Genomic DNA, 21816 nt, shown 5'->3' with positions numbered 1-21816 from the left:
ATGAATGAATGACTGTTTCTTGAAATTGTGCAAATAAGTAACAACTGAAAAACAGAACTCATATGAATGAACATTCAATTTCCACATAGGCTATTTTTACATGATTCTGTATTTAAAATCCATATAATACGTAATCAATGGTCTTTATTTTTGAGAATCTTTTCATTTATTGGTGCTATCAAACAAAATAAAGGAAAAAGAGCCTATCACGATTTATTTTCATGTAAATCATTGCTAATGTTTTGCATGGGTATAATTAGACATACATTGAAGAAAGTTTAGTTTGTAAGTTGTTCCCACATTGCTTTCTTTCCCAGCTCTGCTGCTTGTATGCTGGGTGACCAGGGGAAATCATTTCATGTCTCTGAGCCTCAGTTACCTCATCTGAAAAACTGGGATTGAGACTATGAGCCCCACATGGGGTAGGGATTGGGTCCAAACATATTTGCTTGTATCCACCTCAGTGCTTGGTACAGTTCCTGGCATAAAGTAAGTGCTTAACACACAAATACCACAATTATTATTATTATTTATCATTATTCTTTGAAGAAAAACCTGCTGAGACAGTGCTCTGCACACAGTAAGTGCTCAATAAATATGATTGAATGAATATATCTTCTTACTAAATTGCATTCAACACACCCTATGCGTTCTCATCCTGTGGGCTTGAAATTTAAACATTCAAGAGAAACTGAGAAAAGGGATGTGTGAAGGGTGAAGTACACAAGTGCTTAGTACAGTGCTCTGCATACAGTAAGCGCTCAATAAATACAATTGAATGAATGGATATAGAAGGGAAAGTTAGGTGTCTGTATGTGGCTGTGGGTTCTTAAACTCAAACAATCAATCAATCAGTGGTATTTACTTAAAACTCTGTGCAGAGCACTGTATTAAGCTCTTGGGAGAGTACAATGCAATAGAGTTTGTAGATACATTCCCTGCCCACAAGGAAATTACAGAAGGGATTGGAGGAAGTGGAGGAAAATGCCTCATCAAGTAAGTATGGGGAATCTATTCTAGGCAAAGAGTTTGGCATTGACTTTCCAGAATAAAATCAATATTCACTTCAAAAATTTGGAAGATGAGTGCCTCAGTGGCAAATAACTAAGGAAAGGTGATTGGGAAATGAACTATAATGCAAATTTGAGATCAGTCAGGGTAGTACCATTATGTTTTTCCAGGGCAGATGAGGATTTTTTATCACATATCTTGGTTTTATTTTGGCATCTTGATTAGCTAGTAGACTGCCTGGCTGATTTTATGATTCTGTTTTGGTCCGACACAGCATGGCTTCGTGAGAAGCACGGGGCTAAATGAGAAGCAGCCTGGTTTAGTGGCTAGAGCATGGGCCTGGGAATCAGAAGGATCTGGGTTCTAATCACAGCTCTTCCACATGTCTCCTGCGTGACCTTGGGCAAGTCACTTCACTTCTCTGTGACTCAGTTATCTCATCTGTAAAATGGGAATTAAGAGTGTGCACCCCATTGTGGGGCAGGGACTGTGTTTGACCAGATTGATTTGTATCTACTTCAGCATTAAAAATCGTGCTTGGCACATAGAAAGTGCTTAAGTACCAAAATTATTATCATTATTATTATTATTATTATCTTAGAAAAATATCCTGTGATGTGAAGCACCTTTCTTTTGTCCTTTCTGCATTCAGAATACAACTGTGTCTTGCACTCTGTGACTATAGGAAAAGTCTTGCTCAAAATTATTGTATTATAATAATGGTATTTGTTATTGTTCTATGTGCCAGGCACCATTCTAAGTGCTAGGTGGATACAAGCAAATTGAGTTGGACAAAGTCCCTCTGCCACATGGGGCTTACAGTCTCAATCTCCACCTTACAGATGAGCTAAGGCCCAGAGAAGTGAAGTGATCTGCTCAAAGTTGCACAGCAGACAAGCGATGAAGCCAATATTAGAACCCATGACCTTGTAACTCCCAGCCGCATGCTGTATCCACTACGCCATGCTGCTTCTCACACAGATTTTACACAGGAATCCCAACGATAATATAGGAAACTGTGAATGTCCTATTCCTATTATTGATTCTTTCCATTCAAAAACTCTGCCCACAGAAGTATTACTGTTTCTGATACTATTACTGGATTGTTTACACTGTTCTATCTTGAAAGGTTTATTTAAAAAAATAATGATATTTTTAGGTATTCACTATATGTCAAGCACTAGTGTAGATACAAGACAATCAGATCAGACACAATTCCTGTCCCATATGGGAATCCCTCTCTAAGGTGGAAGGGAGAGTAGCTCTTAATCCTCTTTTCTAGATGAGGGAACTGAAACATAGAGAAGGTAAGTGCTTTGCCCAGTGGTAGAGGCAAGATTAGAGTCCATGTCTCCTGACTGATAGTCTTGTGCTTTTTCCGTTAGGCCACACTGCTTCTCCTCTAATTTCTGAGGCTTAAAAACTGTTTTCATCATCTCTGGTCATTTTCTTTCCACACATCTACGGTGGGCAGAGGGCTGGTATTATAGATCATAGTACATTTCTCAGATAGTCAGTCCCTTTTCTATTATGAGAGCCAGTTTTTAACTTTGGCCACCAAGCCTCACTCGCCTCAGCTCAGATGTTACAGTGATCCGCCGCTGACCAGGCAGAAGAATACAAAGGCTCTGGACCCCTTGGAGAAGGTCAGGATATCCTGCAAGAATGCCAGAGGTTCAGGCTGAGAGAGTGGATTTTGCAAAGGCGGCCATGTGATGTCATCTCTCCACATTCCATGCCAGCATAGCATGCGAGATGATCCTTAGTCTTGGGAGTTTGGGTGTTTGGGACTGTTGTCACTTGTCCCCAGGTCCCCACAATTTCCCCTTCCTACACTCTGTATTGAATCGACAGAAGAGAGGACAAAAAGAGCCTGGAATAAGGGACTACTCCCACCAAAGCAGCAGAGTTATTCACATATTTAAGCTCCAAAGGCATGGCAAATAAGTGGACAATTATCCTTGTTATTGTTGTTATCATTATTACTGTTATTATAATCATCATTATGATTGTCCTATTTATCAAACACTAATATAAGCCCTTGGGAAAGGTATAAAGATACTCAATAAGTCCCAATTTGTGGCCAGAGGAAACTGGGTAACAGATACATAAGGAAGGAAATAATAGAATAAATAGACTCGATTTTGGCAAAACTTGTGTTTCTCTCTGCATCTTAATAATAATAATAATAATGACATTTATTAAGCACTTACTATGTGCAAAGCACTGTTCTAAGTGCTGGGGTGATAACAAGGTGATCAGGTTGTCCCACAGGGGGCTCAGTCTTAATTCCCATTTTACAGATGAGGTAAATGTGTCCCAGAGAAGTTAAGTGACTTGCCCAAAGTCACACAGCTGACAACTGGCGGAGCCGGGATTTGAACCCATGACCTCTGACTCCAAAGCCCAGGCTCTTTCCATTGAGCCACACTGCTTCCCCATGAGAATGTGGTGGTAGTGTTAGAAAAGGTTCTTCATCAGTGTGAGGTTGTCTAGGGACAGCAAGAGGCATTTCAGAACAAATGGTTGTGCTCAGATCCACAAGCACTAGTGCAGCACTAGAATAATCTTGTCTGCTGTATGAACTTGGGCAAGTCACTTTACTTCTCTGAGCCTCAGTTACCTCATCTGGAAAGTGGGGATTAAGAGTGTGAGCCCTGCATGGTACAACAGGATGACCTTGTATCTACCCCAGTGCTTAGAACAGGGCCTGGAACATAGTAATCACTTAACAAATGCCATAGTTATTATTATTATTTTTATTAATCAAAGAGAACATAGCATTTTACTTAACACAGACTTTGGCAAAGCACAACTTCTTGTTGAAGGAGAACTAATAATAATGTTGGTATTTGTCCCAATAATAATAATAATAATGGCGTTTATTAAGCCCTTCGAATCCCCAAGCGCTTCCCAATAATAATAATAATAATGGCGTTTATTAAGCCCTTCGAATCCCCAAGCGCTTCCCAATAATAATAATAATGGCGTTTATTAAGCCCTTCGAATCCCCGAGCGCTTCCCAATAATAATAATAATAATAATAATGTATATATGTATATATGGTTGTACATATTTATTACTCTATTTATTTATTTATTTATTTATTTTACTTGTACATTTCTAGCCTACTTATTTTATTTTGTTGGTATGTTTGCTTCTGTTCTCTGTCTCCCCCTTTTAGACTGTGAGCCCACTGTTGGGCAGGGACCGTCTCTATGTGATGCCAATTTGTACTTCCCAGGGACCGTCTCTATGTGATGCCAATTTGTACTTCCCAAGCGCTTAGTACAGTGCTCTGCACATAGTAAGCGCTCAATAAATACGATTGATTGATTGATTGATTGATTTGTTAAGTGCTTACTATGTGCCAAACACCATTCTAAGCACTGGGAGCAAAAACAATAAATCAGAATAACAAAAGTAGAAGCTAATTCCAGATCAAGGAATAGTCCTAGAGCTCCTCCCTACTCTCAGCCTGGCCCAAACAACCCCAATCTTCTCTGATAATAATAATAATAATAGTATTTATGGCATTTATTAACCACTTGCTATATGCCAACCACTATACTGAGCACTAGGGTAATTCAAGATTTTCAGGTCAGAAACAGTCCCTATCCCAAATGGGAGAACAGATATGGAATCCCCATTTTAAGGTGAAGAAAGTGAGGCACAGAGAAATTAATGACTTGCCCAAGGTCACACACAGCAAAGTGGAAGAGCAGGGATTTAAACCCAGGTCCTCAGACTCCCCAGCCTGCGTTCTTTCCACTAGGCCACGTTGCTTCTCCCTGTTAATAATAATATTAATAATAATAATAATAATAATAATAATAATAATAATGACGGTATTTGTTACGCACTTACTATGTGCCAAGCACTGTTCTAAGTCCTGGGGTAGATACAAGGTAATCATGTTGTCCCGCATGGGGCTCACAGTGTAAATCTCCATTTTACAGATGAGGTAACTGAGGCACAGAGAAGTTAAGTGACTTGCCTAAAGTCACACACAGCACCTGTATATATGTACATATATTTGTACATATTTATTATTCTATTTATTTATTTGTTTTACTTGTTCCTATCTATTCTATTTATTTTGTTAGTATGTTTGGTTTTGTTCTCTGTCTCCCCCTTCTAGACTGTGAGCCCACTGTTGGGTAGGGACTGTCTCTATATGTTGCCAGCTTGTACTTCCCAAACGCTTAGTACAGTGCTCTGCACACAGTAAGCACTCAATAAATATGATTGATTGATTGATTGAATGACAGTGGCAGAGTCAGGATTAGAACCCATAACCTCTGACTCCCAAGCCCGGGCTCTTTCCACTATGCCATGCTCTTCAGGTGGTTCCTCTAGCAATGGTGACTCAAAGTTGGAAAGGAGGATCAGGTGCCTTCAGTTCAGCTTCTGTCCATCCTAATGATCTCATCTTCAGACTGGGCAGGAATGTGTCTGTTATATTGTACTCTCCCTAGCACTTAGTGCAGTGCTTTGTACATGGTAAGTGCTCAATAAATATGATTCATTGATTAATAACCCTTGGACCACTGTTTGGCCTTCAGCCACATAATTCAGGTAACACATTTTGTGGCGTACGTTCTTCAGGAGCCCGCTCATTAGAATTCTGGCTGGAATCTTAACTGAGATTGAAAGCCAGGAGATTTTCCTGTGGTTTCCTCAGTCACACTCTCTTTTTGTCTTGCAGATAGTTATCATGATGGGGGCTTTGAACTGTTGTGCGATTTTCTCAGTGATAAATATTAGAGGGCCCCTTTCAGGGTCATACCTGGAGAGTTTCCAGTACTCTACCAGTCTCGGCTACAGGAGGGAGAGTCAAGCAGAGGCCTATCCAATCAATAAATCGTATTTATTGAGCGCTCACTGTGTGCAGAGCACTGTACTAAGCACTTGGGAAGTACAAGCTGGCAACATATAGAGACAGTCCCTACCCAACAGTGGGCTCACAGTCTAGAAGACTGTCCATTCCATTCCTAGCATGGCCAGTGGCTAGCGAGTGGAAGGCAATATGCTAAAAGTCAAAATTCACCCGTGCTGGGCAGCAGTGGCACGGAACAGAGTCGAGGGTGGAGACTCAAATTTACTGTGAAGAAGGAAGCAATGGTAAACCATTTCCAGATTTTTACCGAGAAAACTCTCTGGATACACTAGTAGAATGATTGCAGATGGCGAGCAGGGCGTTCTAGGAGAGATGTGTCCATGGTGTCGCTCAAGACATGTTAGAGGTAAAACTCATGCACACATCTAAGGATTACCTCCTGTCTGTTATTGTAGATTTCTGCAGGAATGCCATCAGATCCTGATCCCTTTAGTCTCCATATTCAAAGCCATAAATTGGCTAGACCAGGATGGGGCTCTTCCAGGAATGCTGTTTCAGGAAAATGAAAAGATTGTATGGAAACCCTGTTATTTTTTCTTCATTGACATTGTGTAGGAAACCAACTTCAAGCATTTAAAATTCATTTTTTAATTTTAAGCAATGCAAATAGGTTTCCATGAGATGCTAAAGCCCCCCACAAAAAACCCACCCCCACCCCCACCACCATAAGTGTTCAAGAAACGTCAAAAATCAAGGGAAGTACAATTCAGTGCAGTTCACTTCGGGTGCTAGCCTCGTAAAGTTGCTCTGAGCTTTATCATATCATTTCCTCTTGCATAACTTTCTTGAATTTCATCCAGTGTGATAGAAACTATGTATTATTTAAACTTCTGTCAAATCATTTTCCCCCAAAATTCTGGGGTAGAATGCAGGCCTGCAGGATTGGGACTATGATGTTTTAGAGTGTGACTAACAAGTTGGGGAAATGCTCATACATTTTTGAATACTATGTTTAGCCTGATGTATCACAGTGGTGACTGAAAACAAAGTTCTATTTCAGACTTTTACTACTACTAATAATAATAATGTTGGCATCTGTTAGGCGCTTACTAGGTGCCAAGCACTGTTTTAAGCACTGGGATAAATACAAGGTAATCAGGTTGTCCCACGCGGGGCTCCCAGTCTTCATCCCCATTTTACAGATGAGGTAACTGAGGCACAGGGAAGTTAAGTGACTTGCTCAAGGTCACACAGCTGACAAGCGGCAGAGTTGGGATTAGAACCCACGACCTCTGACTGCCAAGCCCATGCTCTTTCCACTAAGCCATGTGATATTCAACTCAGTCATTGCATATTTAGTCTTTGCATGGTTTATTCAACAATTAACAACTTGTCTTACATTCTGTTCTTCTGTTCTTAATATGTAAAATTCCCCTGAAACTATCGAACTGTAATGAGATTTTATAATAAAATGGGTTCAGATGAAAAATTTTAATTTGAAAAGGGTCTTTACAGCTTAGTGATGTGAAGAGCATGGGCTTAATTTATTTGACTTCTTGCAGATCTGGACTGAAAATATCACCCATAATACTTTGAAGAAAGAAATTTTACACTTTAAGTGAGAGCTCCAGTGTCTTTCACACTTTGTGAGACCTTTGATCCCCTTCATCCCCATGAATCAAGACTTGAGGAAACTTAAGTTGTCAGATATCATGCTAATGGGCAAATCCCAGCTCTCCTAGTCAGTGTAAAGAACAGTGCTTGACACATAGTAAGCACTTAACAAATATTCATTCATTCATTCAATCGTATTTATTGAGCGCTTACTGTGTGCAATGCACTTTTCTAAGTGCTTGGGAAGTACAAGTTGGCAACACATAGAGACGGTCCCTACCCAACAGTGGGCTCACAGTCTAGAAGGGGGAGACAGAGAACAAAACAAAACATATTAACAAAATAAAATAAATAGAATATGTACAAGTAAAATAAATAAATGAATAGAGTAATAAATACATACAAACATATATACAGGTGCTGTGGGGGAGGGAAGGAGCATTATTATTATTACTCATTAGTGGCCATGCCTGTCCAACAATGCTTATGTTGTGAATGGAGGAGTTGATTGGAAAGGCATTCTATCCATCCAATCAAAGTCTGCCTCTGATTTCTATTAGAGATATCTCTAATAGCATGTAGGTCCTCTCTGTTCAATTTGACCCTGCTTTTTGCCTCCAGAAATGGACGCAATACCAAGAAATGGAGCTTCATTTGGGATCCATTTCCAATCCCATAAAAGGACAGGAAACCAATCAAATGGAAACAACTCTTCCCCCTACTGTTTTTCCTTTCCTCCTGATCCTGCCCTGGAGCCTCCTGGGTTTGAATGGTTTGTTTTTGTCTTGACTATTCCTCTTGACTTCCAGGAGAAGAAGAGTAAAGTTCAATATTTCAACTTGCCTCTGGTTGACATCTTGTGACCATGTTAATTGATTAGTTTGAATGATGATGAACGGTTAATGACTTAACTTTACACTGACTAGGAGAGCTGGGATTTGCCCATTAGCATGATATCTGACAACTTGCACTAGGAGTTGTACCAGATTTAAAAAGAAACTAATCTGTTTAGCGCTCTTACTATGTGCCAGGCACCATTCAAAGCGCTGGGATAGATGCAAGCTAATCAGGCTGGACTCAGTTCCAGTCCCAAATGGGGCTCGCAATCTTAATCCCCATTTTACAGATGAGATAACTGAGGTACAGAGAAGTGAAGTGACTTGCTCAAGGTCACACAGTAGTCAAGCGGCAGAGCTGGGATTAGAACCCAGGTCCTTCTGACTCCCAGGCTTGTGCTCTATTCAGTAGGCCACACTGCTTCTCTAGATCTATAGCTGGGATTTTTATTTTCCAGGACAATGGCAGGGAGGTATGGAAGGGCAGTATTCCTTCCCTTTTGATGCCTGCTAGGATTTTGCTTCTTCTCCCCAATCAGCCCCTTGCTTCCTCTCCTCTCAGTGAGGCTACTACTCATCATGACTTTCTTCCCTTCTGATTCTGCTGAGAGGAAGAAAGGGGAGGAGCGGGTGAGGCTCAGCCTCGTGGGGGATGGAGGAAACAAGGAGGGTGAGGGCAGAGGAGTAGATTCAAGGAGAAAAAGACAAGTCTCACCCAGCGGGGACAATACTTTTGTGAGACTTGGTCCCCAAAGTAACAGTTCTTGGATGAGAGTAGTGGAAACCCAAGCCCAAGAAGCCTAAATTTGTTGCTTTGGGGTTTCAACTGAGTTGGGTTTCCTTTTTATTAGCTTGGGTAATGAGCTGGAGCCTCCTAGTGCCAACCCTAGTCACTGACCACTAGAATCCCTTAGACCACTAGGGTATTAATACTGCTTTAGTTTAGCCAAACATCTGAGAGTACTGCTTTTATGAGGCTTTTAAAATGCTAGCAAAGGCCTTTCCAGCCATTAATTATTGAGAACAAGGCCTTTCTCATGCTATTGGAATTTCTGTATTAATTCCATTGACAAAAAAAGGGAGATAGTGTTAAATTGATTTGCTCTTGCCTCGAGAGTCAGTTGGAGAATCTCTTTAAAAAGTCAAAATTTAACCTCACACTCCAGCAACGTAGCCTTTTCTTTCAAATGTACATTGTTCTTTCCCAAAAGTATGCTTCCTGTTTGGAATATTTAACGGTGAAGCTTGAGGTACTCTGCACACAGTAAGCGCTCAATAAATCAATCAATCAATCAATCAATCAATCATATTTATTGAGCGCTTACTATGTGCAGAGCACTGTACTAAGCGCTTGGGAAGTACAAATTGGCATCACATAGAGACAGTCCCTACCCAACAGTGGGCTCACAGTCTAAAAGGGGGCTCACAGTCTAAAATCAATAAATACGATTGAATGAATGAATGAGTAGATGAGCTTTCATTCAATTGTATTTATTGAGCGCTTACTGTGTGTAGAGCACTGTACTAAGCGCTTGGGAAATACAAGTTGGCAACATATAGAGACAGTCCCTACCCAACAGCGGGCTCACAGTCTGGAGCTTGAAAATATATGTCCTCTCCCCCTCGTCCCCCTCTCCATCCCCCCGTCTTACCTCCTTCCCTTCCCCACAACACCTGTATATATGTATATATGTTTGTACATATTTATTACTCTATTTATTTATTTTACTTGTACATATCTATTCTATTTATTTTATTTTGTTAATACGTTTGGTTTTGTTCTCTGCCTCCCCCTTCTAGGCTGTGAGCCTACTGTTGGGTAGGGACCGTCTCTATATGTTGTCAACTTGTACTTCCCAAGCGCTTAGTACAGTGCTCTGCACACAGTAAGCGCTCAATAAATTTGATTGATTGATTGATGTCAGAGATGGATCATTTGCTTCATCCAGTCTGGCCTCTTCTGTTGATGATGATAATCGATGATGATGATGGTATGTGTTACTCACTATATGTCAAGCACTGTTATGTAAAGTAGGAGTAGTAGGGGTAAAAGTAGTGTTATTTACTGAATGCCTCGGAGGGCGATGCACTTGCTCACCATGGCTGAGCAAAATGACTGGTCCCCCTTCCATGGCCGAGCGAAACATTCAGTAACTGCAGCCTTGCCTCCCTGCCTGCTCTTGGCTTCCCTCCACCACAGCCATGCTAACTGCCTTCCTTTCCCACCACCCAGGGCCACTATTCTCAGCATGCTCTGCGCCCCAGCCATGATGCCTCCCCAGGCATTGGTACTGGCTCTCTGCCACACTACCAAGGGCCTCATGCAGGGAATTCCTGCTTCCCTGCTTGAACAATCAATTCCAGAATTAGTCTGGAAAGTCTCCCAATGGAAAATATTTTAAGAAGCATTTAAAGATGGGTAGGGCTATGTTTTGGCAGATTTTGGCACAGTCTTCTAGACTGTGAGCCCACTGTTCTCTCCCCACTTCAATCCATACTTCACGCCGTTGCCCGGATTGTCTTTGTCCAGAAATGCTCTGGGCATGTTACCCCCCTCCTCAAAAATCTCCAGTGGCTACCAATCAATCTGCGCATCAGGCAGAAACTCCTCACCCTGGGCTTCAAGGCTCTCCATCACCTCGCCCCCTCCTACCTCACCTCCCTTCTCTCCTTCTACTGCCCAGCCCGCACCCTCCGCTCCTCCACCACTAATCTCCTCACTGTACCTCGCTCTCGCCTGTCCCGCCGTCGACCCCCGGTCCACGTCCTCCCCCTGGCCTGGAATGCCCTCCCTCCCAACATCCGCCAAGCTAGCTCTCTTCCACCCTTCAAGGCCCTACTGAGAGCTTACCTCCTCCAGGAGGCCTTCCCAGACTGAGCCCCCTCCTTCCTCTCCTCCTCTTCCCCCTCTCCATCCCCCCCCGCCTTGCCTCCTTCCCTTCCCCACAGCACTTGTATATATGTATATATGTTTATACATATTTATTACTCTATTTATTTTACTTGTACATATCTATTCTATTTATTTTATTTTGTTAATATGTTTGGTTTTGTTCTCTGTCTCCCCCTTCTAGACTGTGAGCCCACTGTTGGGTAGGGACTGTCTCTATATGTTGCCAACTTGTACTTCCCAAGTGCTTAGTACAGTGCTCTGCACACAGTAAGTGCTCAATAAATATGATTGATTGATTGATTGATTGACCGTCTCTATATGTTGCCAACTTGTACTTCCCAAGCGCTTAGTACAGTGCTCTGCACACAGTATGCACTCAATAAATACGATTGAATGAATGAATTAATGAATGAATTTGGAGGAGAAGAAAGGAGGGGCTCAGGGCCAGGGGACAGCATAAGTAGGGGATTGAAGATGGGAGAGTCACTCAATGAATGGTATTTACTGAGTGCTTACTGTGGGCAGAGAATAAGGATTAAGTACTTGGGAGTTAATAATAGAGCTGGTAGCCATGATCCCTGCTCACAAGGAGCTGACAGTGTAGAGGTGGAGACAGATGATAAAATGAATTACGGAGTGGAAATGGGAGAGAATAAGAATATGTACATAAGTACTTTGAGGGGCTGAAAGTGGAGTAATAATAATAATGATTAATAATAATTTTGGTATTTGTTAAGTGCTTACTATGTGCAAGGCACTGTTCTAAGTGCTGGGGAGGATACCAGATGATCAGGTTGTCCCATGTGGGGCTCACAGTCTTAATCTCCACTTTACAGATGAGGTAACTGAGGCACAGAGAAGTGAAGTGACTCGCCCAAAGTCACACGGCTGACAAGTGGTGGAGCCGGAATTTGAACCCATGACCTCTGACTCCAAAGCCTGGGTTCTTTCCGCTGAGCCACGCTGCTTCTCCGAATAATATCAAGTACTTAAGAGACAGTGAGCCAAGTAAAGGTCATAAGCAATGCAAAAGGAAGTCAAGAGTAGGGTATATTTACGTGGTAAACCTAGGAGGATCAAATTGCCCAAACAAGGGAATGTGGGAGAAGAAAGCCAATAAGTCCACATATAAGATGGAGAAGCATGGAGAAGCATGAAGCCAGTGATGGTGATGGTTGTAGTGAGCCCACAACAAGTTGCCTTAATAGTGACTGTTTGTGATCCCCTGAACAACAATAAGGAAGAGACTGGTGAAGGTATTGATGGGCTCTACTTGATGGCAGGCCTATGTGGGTGAAGCATGGACCCTGTTATACCCAATAATGGTCCTGGACTAATTAATGACTGCCACTTAGAACCACTGCTGCTACCCCTAAGGCGGATAAAAGGTGGTTGCTTTGAATGGCGAGGAGACACACAGGAAAGCACACAGAGGAAGGCATGCAAGAGGCACACAGAGCAAGTGAAGCACAAGGGGCAGAAGTATGCAGAGAGAAGCAAGCACTGAAGCAGGAGCAGCAGGAGAGCAACACTTGGAAGCAGCAGAAGGCAGAAGCACTTGGAAGCAGAAAGAAGAAGCATCAGCAGAATGGGCTCCCTTGACGAACACACTGGTTTTGGACCCTGAGTGGAGTGAGTGAGTGAGTGTGTGTATGTGTCACTCCCTTGCCTGCTGGTAAAACTACGTAAAAAGCTTTCCACAGTAATCTTGGTGATTGGAGGTATGGTTTGACTCTTCTACATTTCCCTGAGGTTCCCCCGGTCCAGGAAGGTCCTGGTTGGTATGAGCCGGAGCCGGGGGTGTTGGGGTGAAGGGCAGGGCAGGTGGCTCGCAACAATCATAGTACTAGTAGTAGTAGTAGTAGTATTAGAAGTAATAATATTTACTGAGGGCCACTTAATAATAATAGTAATAATAATGATGGCATTTATTAAGTGTTTACTATGTGCAAACCACTGTTCTAAGCGCTGGGGAGGTTACAAGATGATTCATTCATTCAGTCATATTTATTGAGGATTTACTGTGTGCAGAGCACTGTACTAAGCGCTTGGGAAGTACAAGTTGGCAACGTATAGAGACGGTCCCTACCCAACAGCGGATTCACAGTCTAGAAGGGGGAGACAGACAACAAAACAAAACATATTAACAAAATAAAATAAATAGCATAGCAAATATGTACAAGTAAAATAAATGAATAGAGTAATAAATATGCACAAACATATATACATATATATAGGTGCTTAGAACAGTGCTTTAGCGCTTAGAACAGTGCTTTGCACGTAGATGATCAGGTTGTCCCTCAGGGGGCTCACAGTCTTAATCCCCATTTTACAGATTGAGGTAACTGAGGCACAGAAAAGTTAAGTTACTTGCCCAAAGTCACACAGCTGACAATCGGCAGAGCAGGGATTTGAACCCCTGACCTCTGACTCCAAAGCCCGTGCTCTTTCCACTGAGCCATGCTGCTTCGCTACTTGATATGGGGCACTATACTATTTGAGTAGTAAAGAATAAAAAGTGACACTTTACCTTCCCACGAGGAATTTACAGTCTAATGGGGGAGATAAACCTAAAAATATTTACAACATAAGTGATCATAATAAATACTTAGAGAACACATGTAGACATGTGATAGTGTAAAGGAGTTTTGTTTAATACGGAAGGATTTAGGAAACTATTGGAGATTTCTCAAGATTGGGAAGATACATTCTGAAAGATGATTCAGGAAGGTGATCTGAGAAGTTGTGTGAAATATGGAATGGAGAGATAGGGCTGTAAGTGAAAAAAGATTGACACAATTGTCTAACAACTACAATAATAATAATGATAATAATGATGGTATTTGTTAAGCGCTTACTATGTGCAAAGTACTGTTCTAAGCGCTGGGGAGATTACAAGGTGATCAGGTTGTCCCACGGAGGGTTCACAGTTTTAATCCCCATTTTCCAGATGAGGTAACTGAGGCACAGAGAAGCGACGTGACTTGCCCAAAGTCACACAGCTGACAATTGGTGGAGCCGGAATTTGAACCCATGACCTCTGACTCCAAAGCCCGGGCTCTTTCCACTGAGCCATGCTGCTTCTCAATGTGATGAGTGCTTTAGCTAGTGTGGAAAGTGTTTGCGTAGACAGTAAGAGGTGGATCTTGGAGATGCTTTGTAAGAAGAAGCAGCAAGATGTAGCAGTTGACTGAATATTTGAGTTGAAAGGCAGTGAAAAATGAAGGATGACACCCTGGTTCCAGTGTTCTGTAATAGGGAGAGGGGTGGTGAAGTTTGGAGGAAGGAGGGGCTTAGAACAGAGGATAGTTCAGGTTTGGACATGTTGATTTTGTGGGGCCACTAGATGACCAGATAATATTTTAAGTAGAAGAAGGTGTTCAACAGTGTTGAAAGTGGTCAAGCACTGAAGGAGGTTTGGACAGACTCCAGCCCACTGGATTTGTCTAGGTGGAGATGACTAGAGACAAGCCATGACATTGTTGGTGGAGTAAAAGGGACAAAACTCTGACCATGATAGGTCAGGCAGGACCTAGTAGAGGAGAAATGAAAGTATTAGAGGATGTACAAAAACTATTCAAGGAGTTTGGACAGGACCTGGAGGAAGTGGATGGAGCAATATAGCTGGAGGGAACTGTGGACCCAATGAATATTTATTTTAGTGTAGCTAAATATTCAGTGGCTTTGAAAGCAAAGGAGAAGAAGCCACCAAAGAGTGAGAGGTTGAAATGATGCTAAGGGAGGGGAAGAGAGTATAAGCAAGTGTTTTTAAAGGTAAAAGGAGATGTATGAGGCAGAGGAAGAGGAAGTTGATTAGAAAGTAGGTGGAAGGTAGGCTTCTGAAGGACCTTTGGAAAGGAAAAGTAGAGAAGGGAGAGAAGGCAAGTGGAAAGGTGAAGAAGGGACATGGGAAAGTCCTTGCTTAATCAATCCATCAATCAGTCGTATTTACTGAACACGTGCTGTGTACAGACCACTACAATTAGCTCTTGGAAGGTTACAGTACAACAGAGCCAGTAGGCACATTCCCTACCCAAAATGAGCTTACAATCTAGAGGGGGAGACAGACATATAATCTAAATAAATAATTTACAGATATGTACATAAGTGCTGTGGGGCAGAGGATGGGGTGCCCAAATGCTGCAGATCTAAGTGCATAGATGATACAGAAGGGAGAGGGAGTTGGGAAAAAGGGGGATAATAGAGGAAGGCCTCTTGGAGGGGATGTGATGGTTTTGATTTTACCAACAACGTAGTTGGCTCGGGCAACAGGGTCAGGAAGGGCTACTTTTATGACACTGGGGGTTTCAGGATAGAGTTGAATGATGGTTATTTTTCTTCTAATTCTTAAATCTGCAGGGAGGTAACAGGGACTGGGCACGGTGGGACAAATAGCCCTGGAAGGGGACTTCTACTACTATCACTCACCCATCTAGATCTATTCCAATCCTGACCCTTCTAATCAATGCCTCTGGGGTTCTGGGCCTCTGATGCAGCATGGCTCAGTGGAAAGAGCATGGGTTTTGGAGTCAGAGGTCATGGGTTCGAATCCCGGCTCCACCACATCTGCTGTGTGACCCTGGGTAAATCACTTAACTTCTCTGTGCCTCAGTTACCTCATCTGTAAAATGAGGATGAAGACTGTGAGCCCCACGTGGGACAACCTGATCACCTTGTATCTTCCTAGTGCTTAGAACAGTGCTTTGCACATAGTAAGCCCTTAACAAATGCCATTATTATTATTATTATTGTTCTGGGCCAATTATGGACTGTTGAGGACATGGATGGAAGGTGAGGAACAGAGATGTCCGTAGCAAGACAAAGTGAAAGAATGAGGCAAATCTGAGAGGTTCAACAGTGGAATGTGGAACTGGTATGGCACTGGAGAAGATATAGGAAAGGCAGAGGATGGGAAATGGGAAGTTGGGTTGCTAAGCCTGGAAACAGGGGAGCACAGGGGATATACTGGTGGGCAGAATCCTGGAATGGCCAGGCATGAGCTCCTGGCATGCTGTGGACCCTCTTCAATCAATCAATCAATCAATCAATCAGTCGTATTTATTGAGTGCTTACTGTGTGCAGAGCACTGTACTAAGCGCTTGGGAAGTACATGTCGGCAACACATAGAGACAGTCCCTACCCAACAGTGGGCTCACAGTCTAGAAGAGGGAGACAGAGAACAAAGCCAAACATGCTAACAAAATAAAATAAATAGAATATATATGTACAAGTAAGATAAATAAATAGAGTAATAAATATATACAACATATATACATATATACTGGTGCTGTGGGGAAGGGAAGGAGGTAAGATGGGGGGATGGAGAAGGGGACAAGGGGGAGAGGAAGGAAGGGGCTCAGTCTGGGAAGGCCTCCTGGAGGAGGTGAGCTATCAGTAGGGCCTTGAAGGGACCCCCCTTGAAATTTCTCCTGTAGAGGAGGAAGCAGCTGCACGGTGGCCAGTCCAGAACCTCTGGGAACAACCCTGGGTTTCTTCTGATGTAGCCAGTCAGCTCCTGGCTCTACTCTGTTGTGTCTGCTGTGTGACCTTGGGCAAGTCACTTAACTTCTCTGGGCCTCAGTTACCTCATCTGTAAAATGGGGATTAAAACTGTGAACCCCACGTGGGACAACCTGATCACTTTGTATCCTCCCCAGTGCTGAGAACAGTGCTTTGCACATAGTAAGCGCTTAACAAATGCCATTATTATTGTTATTATTATTGTTATTATTATTATTATTATTATTATTATTATTCCCAAGTCCATACCATGGTGCTTGCACTTAGTTAGGATTTAACAAAAAACACTGCTTGACTCATTCATCCCCACTAGATTGAGGCCAAGGCTCATGTCTACTCATTCTATTGAATTTTCTGAGGGCTCAGTACAGTGCTCTTCACAGAGTAAGCATTCAGTAACTACTGTTGATTGACTGAGAAGCAGCATGGCACAGTGGATAGAGCACAGGACTGGAAGTCATGGGTTCTAATCCCGACTTGCCCGCATGTCTGCTGCGTGACCTTGGGCAAGTTACTTCACTTCTCTGTGCCTCAGTTACCTCATCTGTAAAATGGGGATTGAGACTGTGAGCCCCACATGGGACAGGGACTATGTCCAACCTGATTTGCTTGTATCAACCCTAGTGTTTAGTACAGTGCCTGGCACATAGTTAAGTGCTTAACAAATACCATTATTATTATTATTATTATTATGGGGCAGAGGTTTAACAGAGGAGAATGGGGTGAGTATGGACAGGCATGATTAGGGGGCAAGAACTAGGCAGGGTGAGTAAATACATAAAAAGACTACCCCACAGGAGGGATAAAAATTTGACCAGCTTTCTTCAATGTAGAAAAACAGTATTGCTTAGTGGTCCTGGGAATCAGAGGTCTCGGGTTCTAATTCCAGCTGCACCACTTGTTTGCTAATAATAATAATGATGGTGTTTGTTAAGTGCTTACTATGCGCCAAGCACTGTTCTAAGCCTTGGGGTAGGTACAAGGTAATCAGGTTGTCCCACGTGGGAATCACAGTCCCAATCCCCACGCTACAGATGAGGCAAGTGAGGCACAGAGAAGTTAACTGACTTGCCCCAAGTGACACACAGCTGAGAGATGAGGTCACTGAGGCCCAGGGAAGTGAAGTGACCCACCCAAGGTCACACAACAGACAAGTGGTGGAGCCGGGATTAGCACCCATGTCCTCTGACTCCCAAGCCCAGACTCTAGCTGACTTAGAAAGTACAGTTCAGCAACAAATAGAGACAATCCCTACCCAATAACAGGCTCACACCACCCAAATCAAAGTGCTCTGCACACAGTAAATGCTCAATAAATATGATCGAATGACTGAATGAAGTGGGTGGGTCTCTCCTCCCAGGCTCCTCTCTACCTGACAACTCTGTAGTCTCTCCCTTCCAGCCTCCACCTCCTCCCCCAAACCTCTCCTCTGATCACTTTCCCACTTCCATTCTCCTCCATTCCCCCTCATTGCTTGGCCCCTGCCGTAATGACCTCTGGGTGACCTTGGGCAAGTCACTTGGGTAAGTCTCTGTGTCTCAGAGGCGTCATTTGAAAAATGGCAACTAAGACCATGAGCCCATATGGGACATGGTCTCTGTCCATCCTGATTAGCTTGTATCTACCCCAGCACTTAGTACAGTGCCTGACATAATAAGTGTTTAACAAATACCATAAAAAAATGAGGTTAAAGACACCAGGATGTCCTAAAAGTGGGGCTGAGATGTAAAGCATTGCTATCACCACTTTGCCTTCTTCTTTTGCTGCTTTAAACCCCACTTCCTTAGTGAAGCAGAGAATAGGTACTGAGGGAATCTGTCTTTCCAGCAGTTTGGATTCAGGAACAGTTTGGAATCAGGATGGGCCTGTCCAGATTGGTGAAGAGCTTGAAGATTACTGCTACCACCCAGTATTAGAATGTGTTGCTCTTGGGATTTTTTCTGAATTTTCCATTTTCTTTTTCTGCATGACTATTATAACCCCCTACATAATTATTGTTATTAATAACATTATTTTTCATCCACTGGTATTTATTGAACAATTACTGAGGCCAGAACACTGTATTAAATGCTTGGGAGAGAGTACAATAAAACAGAATTGGTAGGCATGTTCCCTGCCCATAATGAACTTACCATCTAGAGGACGAGTTTACAGTCTATTATCCATGAAAAATAATAATATAGTTCTATTTCTTAAGCACCTACTACATGCCAGGCACTGTGCTAAACACTAGACCAAATTTAATATAAGCAAATTGGATACAGTCTCTGCCCTCCTGGGGTTCAGAATCAAAGAGGGAGGAAGAACAGGTATTTAATCCTTATTTAGTAGGTGAGGAAACTGAAACACAGAGAAGTTGCTGTTTGACTTGTCCAAGGGCTCACAGCAGGCAAGTGTCAGAGCCAGGATAAGAATCCAGGATCTTTAATCCCAGTCCTGTGCTCTTCCCACTAGGCAAGTCCCACTAGGCCTTTCTGTGGCCTGGGACTGTATGCCTGAATCACTGTCCTTGTTTCTTCTTTTCAGCATCTGGTAGGGAGTTTCCTGCATTGTAAATGCTTAAGAAATGTCACAGCTAATACCACAACTAGGGAAACCTTGGACAATTTGGCGCAACTTGTTCTTAAAAATCTGTTGGAAATTAAAAGTTGGAAACTGTTATCCTAGAAACAATATTTAAATGGTTCCTGAACCAAAGTGAGTATTTTTATCAAAATTACCCTGTAATGTGTTCTTAACCCAATTACAGGGGAGTAACATTACTGTATGAATGAGTATTAGAGGACCCATGATATGGTAACTGACCTCTACTGCACTAGAGTTAAATGGATGGTTTGACCCTTCTTGGTAATTCTGCCTTCTGATCATGTAACCCCTTCCTGCTCCCCACCCAGCTTTGGCCTCTATTGCTCCACCCCCTCACCTTCTTTAAACTTTGCTCTAGTATTGCTTCTAAAATAACTTCCCTATTTTCCACCAACTCTCATGCATCCTGCCCACACAATTACTGCCCTCCCCTTTGGAACTAGTGTTGTGAAGTCAAAACTGGTGTCAGTGCTTGCTGTTCATATTAATTCAAAGCAACTTAAATTGAGGACCTCCTTTACTACAGCTATTACTACCACAGCTCTTACTCTTAATAAAAACAATAATAAAAATGGCATTTATTAAGCGCTTACTATGTGCAAAGCACTGTTCTAAGCGCTGGGGAAGATTACAAGGTGATCAGGTTGTCTCACGGGGGGCTCACAGTCTTCATCCCCATTTTACAGATGAGGTAACTGAGGCTCAGAGAAGTTAAATGACTTGCCCAAGATCACACAGCAGACATGTGGCGGAGCTGGGATCGAACACATGACCTCTGATTCCAAAGCCCGAGCTCTTTCCACTGAGCCATGCTGCTTCTCTGCTGCTACTCTTGCTATTACTACTCTATTCTTACCCAAAGGCATTTCCTCATTCTACAGTTGTTCATGTGGCAATACAAATACCTAACTCCTGGACAACACGATTTTACACACCATTTTTAGAAGAGTCAAGCATGAATTGGTTTGAAACATAAGGGCCGAATTTGTCTAAACTTGGATTTTAAAATGCAGCATAACAAAACACATGTACAATTTAGCTAAACACCAAGCTTTTAAAAAATGAGACATTCCCAAAATAAAAGTTCAGTGAAGTCGACTCTGGTGTCAACTATTTACAACATTCAAGGAAGGCACTATTGGCATTGAAGGTATTACTGACAAATACCATCATTTTAGACCGGAGTCCTAACAGACTGGAAAAAAGTTAAACCGACCATCCAGAAATCCTTAATTGCTGTGTTTTCTTGCCTGTATCCATTAGGTTTGCATCTGCATTAAAGTATTCTAATTGCTAGACTGGGCTTTACCCGGCTAAATACTAAGCATGGCTAAACAATCAGAATGAAGCTTAGAATACCTGCTATTATAATAGAGCTTCGATTTCCAATACCATGTATCAAAACTCCACTTTGTTCTTTGATGGCCAACCCGTCACTCTGAATATTTGGTTCATCCTCATTGCTATGGGCAGAAAACGTGTCACTTTGTTATTCGGTACTTCTCAAACATCTAGTAAGGTTCACTGTACCAAGTGCATGCTCAATAAATGCTATTACTATTACTATTGATGTAGGTGCCACCTAGCCATGCCTGTCTTTGAATGTCTCTATACAGAAGGAATTGGGTCAGTTAAAACACAGTACTTCATTATGAAATGTGTGAATGCATTTGTAACTGACTTTATATATGTATTCTAAACCACTGGGATTTAACCCTAAAGCAAAGCTGAATAGCTGTTTCTTCTTTGTTTTAAGCATTTACTATGTGCCAACTACTTGTTCTAAACATAGAAGTAGATACAAGTTAATCAGATTGAGCACTGTCCCTGTCTCACATTGGGTGCTCTGTCCAAATAGGAGGGAGAACAAGTATTGAGTCCCCATTCTACAGTTGAGGAAACTGAAGCACAGAGAAGTTAAACGACCTGCCCAGGGTCACACAGCAGGAAAGTGGCAGAGCCAGGTTTAGAATCCAAGTCCTCTAGTCCCAAAGGACTTGCAAAGGTGTGTGAAGATCTTCACTCCTCATCCCTTCTGCCATCCCCTCTCTGTAATCTATTTTAATGTCTGCTTCTCCCTGTAGGCTATAAGCTCCTTGTGGGCTTGTGATCATCGTTATTATAACTGTCATCATCATTACTAATATTTGTTGAGCACCTATTTTGTTCATAGTGTTGTACTAGGCACTTGGAAATATAATAAAAAATTTGAATTGAAGACAGTCCCTGTCCACAAGATGCTTATCATCTTGGGTCTGGGTGAGGCGGTGGAGGATGAATATCAGCCTGGAAAAATAATGCATTTTTAAACATTAAGCCTACCTCTTGTCTTGCCCCTCTTCCATTCCCAGTATGGAATTAGCAAAGTCCCTGCCTTGCTAAATATTCATATAAGCTCCTTCACCTTCCTTCACCTTTCATTTGTTTCTGTGTAGGGTGGGGTTTGGATGCCTTAATGGTTAGTAGTGTTCCTGGGAAGGAAACCCAATGCCACAATTTCCCCTGCAATGGCCTAA

Source organism: Tachyglossus aculeatus, chromosome 4 (genome assembly GCF_015852505.1).
Source record: "Tachyglossus aculeatus isolate mTacAcu1 chromosome 4, mTacAcu1.pri, whole genome shotgun sequence".
NCBI lineage: Eukaryota > Metazoa > Chordata > Mammalia > Monotremata > Tachyglossidae > Tachyglossus > Tachyglossus aculeatus.
This window is presented reverse-complemented; position numbering follows the sequence as displayed.